The sequence below is a fragment of the Martes martes genome (genome assembly GCF_963455335.1).
Source record: "Martes martes genome assembly, chromosome: 4".
Lineage (NCBI taxonomy): Eukaryota > Metazoa > Chordata > Mammalia > Carnivora > Mustelidae > Martes > Martes martes.
Genome location: NC_137891.1, coordinates 38,434,362 through 38,439,880, shown reverse-complemented (window position 1 = coordinate 38,439,880; position 5,519 = coordinate 38,434,362).

The following is a 5,519-nucleotide window of genomic DNA, read 5'->3' as shown; positions in this document are numbered from 1 at the left end:
TACACTTTAAGAAGGATTTTGCCATCTAGATATTATTTTTGTTTTTCTGGATATCAGTCATAGCATTTCAGAGTGATTTTTTAAAAAATACCAACAGGTAAATGTGATAGAACAGAATTAACACAAGATTTTGGTTTTCATTCACCAAAATTGCTGCTCCAAGTTTCTGAGAACTCTGCAGGCACCTGCTTTCATTGTGCAAAAGTTCATACTTGCTGTGGGAATTAAAAGTGACAGGCTGCATTCCCTCTTAGAGCAAATACTAACAAGTTCATCTGATGTTCATTGGTTCAGTACACTGGCCCATTCCCTTATTGTTAAGCAGTTAAAACGATGATATTATCATCAGCTATGAGTTATTCAATGTCCAGATTTGGAAGCGGCCCATTAGTACAGTTGACTGTTGAACAACTCAGAGGCTAGAGGCACTCACTCCCCCATGCATTTCAAAAATCCATGTATAACTTTTGACTCCTCAAAGATTTAACTACTAGTAACTTACTGCTGACCAGAAAATCCTTATCAGTAACATAAACAGTCAATTAATGCTTTTTTTATATTCTATATGTTATATACTCTATGATAAACAAGAGAAAAGAAAATGTTACTAAGAAAACTGTAAGAGAAAGTACATTACAGTACTGTACCAGAAAAAAAATCCATGTATAAGTGGTGGTGTTCAAGGGTCAACTGTAATTTGGAACTCTATTTGTTTAACCCAACCTTTACAGTCTTAAGTCACCCTGGACATTAAACATGCTCAGAAATCTGCTGGAAGAGAGGAAGGATGGGCATTCTAAGTGAAAATAGCCTGTAAACCTAATGAATGTTGGACACCTTTCAACTAACTAAACACACATACACCGATACAAGAATTCTGAACCATTAGAGGACAATAATAAGGAATCCAAAATATTTCTTCTATGCCCTCTGTCCAGACTGCAAATGCTCCAGACTGCACTGGATTAAAAACAGGCCAGAGAAATGCTTTCTCCTTTTTTTTTTTTTTTTTTAAAAACAATTTTTCCATCCAAGGAGCGTATGTTTTTTATACTCTTGGATACAAAGAACCCACAGTACTTTGTTCATTATTTTACTGTGAAGGAGTGAAACTTGGAACGTAGAGTGATGTCTACAAATGTTTGTTTTTAGGTTATTTTATATTTCTAAGAGTCAGTTTTTGAAATTTTAGTATAAATGGGGTTCCTATGTATCTGTCTATAATATGACATTTTACATATTATTTTCAGTAATTTGAAAAGCCTGCCATGTACATGTACTTTCTTCCTTAGTAAAGGTGTGATACATAGGCTAAAACACTGATGTTTTTGCTTTTAACTGGAGCTTAATTAACTTAATATGATAATACTGTATGTCATGCTGACCAGAGTCAGTTAATGGCAAAATAATAAATGCAAATTTGGGACAACATTAAAACATGGGTATGTTGAAGAAAAATGATAAAAGGAGTACTTGGAGGTGAAAAGATTTATGAACTATCCCTTCAAGTTACACATCAAGGTACTATCAGCATTTAAAATCACAGTATAAGTTATATTCAGGTATTATCACAGTAAGACTGAAGGAATAAGGCAGGACAGGTAGTTGCTAAGAAGGAGAGTGGTCAAGGAGAAGGGAGGTAGGGTAAGCATTGTATATGTGTCTAGATAATTAAGTTGTAAGCAACAGAAACAAACTAGCTCAGTTAAGCATAAAAGGAAAATTATGTTGTAGTTTACCAAATGAACAAGAAGCCTGGAGAGTAAGACCACATCTGTGTATACTGGCCATTGGAGAAGCAGTCCCATTTATTAGTCACTGGTTCAAAACAAACTCTGCAAACCATAAGGCAGTACCCTAACCTTCAAAGATGTTTTCTCTTGGCTGGTGCCATAACTGAGTGTTTAATGTGCCCCTCCATCATCCTATAGGTTTGGCTTCTGGATGTGGAGGTAGATGAAAAGACCAGTAAATCATGTAGCAATTAACCCATTACCTTACTTGTCTCATAGTAAAATGAGTTATTTGATAAGATACTGAATGTAGTGTCTTGGTGTAATGTCTTGATGATACTATAATGATGTGCAGGAAAAACAAATCTAATCCTATGTCTATTAAAGAAAAAATACCAAAGAGGTTCTATCACTCATTCACGAAGTGGGTCATAGGGCCGCTCAAGGTATAGGTACCATTTCCGAGGCTTACTGTAGTCATTGTTAGTGCTACTGGCAAACTGGGCACTCAGCCAGGTAAATCATGTTAAGTGGAGGAACATGCAGTTGAGCTCATGTATGGCTTCTTTCTCTGTTCTTAGAGCCATCCTATTCCTGAGCTCGTTGAGGAAGCATTGAGGGGCTCATGAGAAAGACTACCATCGGGGCACCTGGGTGGCTCTGTGGGTTAAAGCCTCTGCCTTCAGCTCGGGTCATGATCCCTGGGTCCTGGGATTGAGCCCCACATCGGGCTCTCTCCTCAGCGGGGAGCCTGCTTCCCTTCCTCTCTCTCTCTGCCTGCCTCTCTGCCTACTTGTGATCTCTGTCTGTCAAATAAATAAATAAAATCTTTAAAAAAAAAAAAAAAGACTACCATCCACAGGATACCAGATTATTATTGTTCACCTGATTATAAAATGCTTCCTCTGAAGAAAATGGAAGAGACCATGGCTTGGCTGATAAATTATCGCCAAGGAAAAGTAAGATACCCCAGTCAACTCCCAGAAGATAGTTGATGGGGAAAAGTGGGTACTTAACTGGGCCCAGTAAGTCCTGGTTTAGCATGAAGGCATTAGGATTCAGAGATTTCAAGATAGTGTTTATATTTAACTAATCTGTGAGTTACTGCATCTCTTTCAAGAAAGAATGGAGTTTTGGAAAACTTTCACTTAGCTAAGTAAATTAAATGTGACTTTAACTTTAAAAAAAAGCATCTTCTGAAGTGGGAGTCTGCCTGTGGACTGACTTGTGTCCCCTCCCTCCCCCATCTATATGTTGAAGCCCTTACCCCCAATGTCACTCAGTGGGGAGGTAGGTTTAGGAGGTAGTTAAGATTAAATGAGGTTATTGGGGTGAGGCCCTAATATGTTAGGACTATGGCCTTGTAAGAAGAGGAAGTCCCAGGGATGCCTGGATGGCTCAGTTGGTTGAGAGTCTGACTCTTGGTTTCAGCTCTGATCTGTTTCATGGGTCATGGGATCCAGCCCTGCATTGAGCCACACACTCAGCGGGAGAGTCCGCTTTAAGATTTTCTCCCTCTGCCCCCCCCTCCACTTACTCTCTCTTGCCCTCTGTCTCTCTAAAATAAATAAATAAATCTTAAAAAAAAAAAGATGAAGCCCCCCCCACCCCCACTCCCATGTGAAGACACGCTGAGGAGATTGCCATCTGTAAGCCAGAAAGAGTTCTCACCAGAAACCAAATTGGCTGGTACCTTCATCTTAGACTTCCCAGGCTCCAGAACTATGACAAATAAATGTTTTTTAAGCCATCCAGTTAATGGCATTTTGTTATGGCAGCCCAACTTATGAAGTCCTTTTAGTAGCATTTAAGCAAGACAAATATTTCCCAAATTTTGGCCTATTCTGAAAGGTCCATCCACGTACCTCTCCCCCTAAACTTCCTTGCACTAATTCTGTAATTTTGCCTAAGGACTTGGAATCTAGTCAAATCCTTAGCCACTTTCAAAGTACTTCTCTCCTTGGGGCACAGTAACTCTGGACATAATGTCAGAAGGAGAGTTATAGTACCTATTATAATGTTACAAAGTGTACTTCCTCAAAGATACCCAGTCTCCTCTTCATTTGAAGGGATCTGTGAGTTGATTGCTGGGCAGCCCAGGCTTTGTTAGGCCTATGCTGTGGGAGGGAGAAGAAGAGAGGAAGAAGGGAAGGGAATGGTAAGGAAGGGGAAGAGAAGTGAGGTAGAGAAGCGGGGGGGGGGGGGGGGGGACCTCTACACGCTGTAAAGACCATAGCTGTGTACTGCCATGACTCATATAGGGAAATATGTCCAATTTTAGGCAATTTGAGCATCCAAGTTAATAATGATGGTGTTGTGATCTGAATTGTGCCCCCTCCTAATTCATATGTTGAAGTTCTAAACCCCAGTAGTTTGTAATGTGGCTGTTTTGGAGACTGGGCTTTTAAAGAGGTAATTAAGGTAAAATGAGTTCATATGGGTGGGCCCTAATCCAATATGACTGGTGTTCTTGTAAGAAGAGGAAATGAGGACAGAGATACTTACTGTGGGAAGACCATGTAAGATATACATGGTGAACACTGCCATCCCAACCAAGGAAAGGCCTTCAAAAGAAACCAACCCTACTGACACCTTGTTCTCTGATTTCTAGTCTCAGAACTACAAGAAAATAAGTTTTTCTTGTTTAAGTCCATTAATCTGTCGTATCACGGCTCTAAAAAACCAACACAAGTGGTAACATGACCCATTGAATAATGTAAGAATTCATGAGTTTGTATTTCTTATAAATAAATGAATAATAAATGGAGGAAAAGGGAAAGTGCTACCTTTTACTGTAGAATGCCAACTAATAAATGTAGAAGGGATTATGTAATTAGAAAAACCACCATTTGATAACCATCATAGTAATAATTGGTCCCGGCAAGAATATTAATGTATGCTAACAGTGGCAGATAAAAGTTTGATGAGATATAGGATGTTAGTCTTAAAGTAAATTACAAGGAGTAAATTACAATAAATTACAATGAGTAAAATAGTAACTTTTTGGTGGCAAACTTGGCAGACACTACCTTAACTAACCGGTCAAAGTTAACATCACCAATAATAGAGGAAACTGACATCATGTGCTCTCGGTGGGAATTCACAGACGACATAACATCATGCATTCCAGCCAAAACTGCACTGCCTGAAAACAATCATAAGGAAACACCGGACAAACCCAAACTGAGAAATATTCTACAAAGTAAATGGCCCATTCTCCTAAAAGAGGTCAAGGTCATGAAAGACAAAGACTGGGGGAACTACTTCAGATTTAAGCAAACTAAAGAGAGGCACAACAATGAAATGTGATGTGTGGTCCCGGGTTGGACAATTGACTGAACTTGACTACCAGGTGGATTAAATAGTATATCAACAGCAAACTTCCTCGTGGTAACAGTACTGACGTTATGTAAGAATAAGACTGCCATCCGAAGCTAGTCTACCAATCAATAGCCACTGACCACAATCGCCTCCTCCCCTCTCCAGCTATTTAGTGATGATTCAGATGAGCCCTCCCAGCTCTTCGCCCTCGCCGGGACACCTCCCTATCCCTGCTTCTGAAGCCTTTTCCCTCTCCTCCTCGACTGCACTCCCCACCTTCTGCCCACCTGGCCCCCTGTCCCTGTCCTCTCCAGCTTCTTCGCTCCCCACTCCCTGACCGCCCCCTCCCCCGACCCCTCCCCCTCCCCCAACCCCTCCACCTCTGCGGCTCACCCTCTCCTCCCCAGGTGCGCAACGCCACCCCGGCGCGCCGCTGTGCGCCTGCGCTCCGCGCCCGCCGGTCCC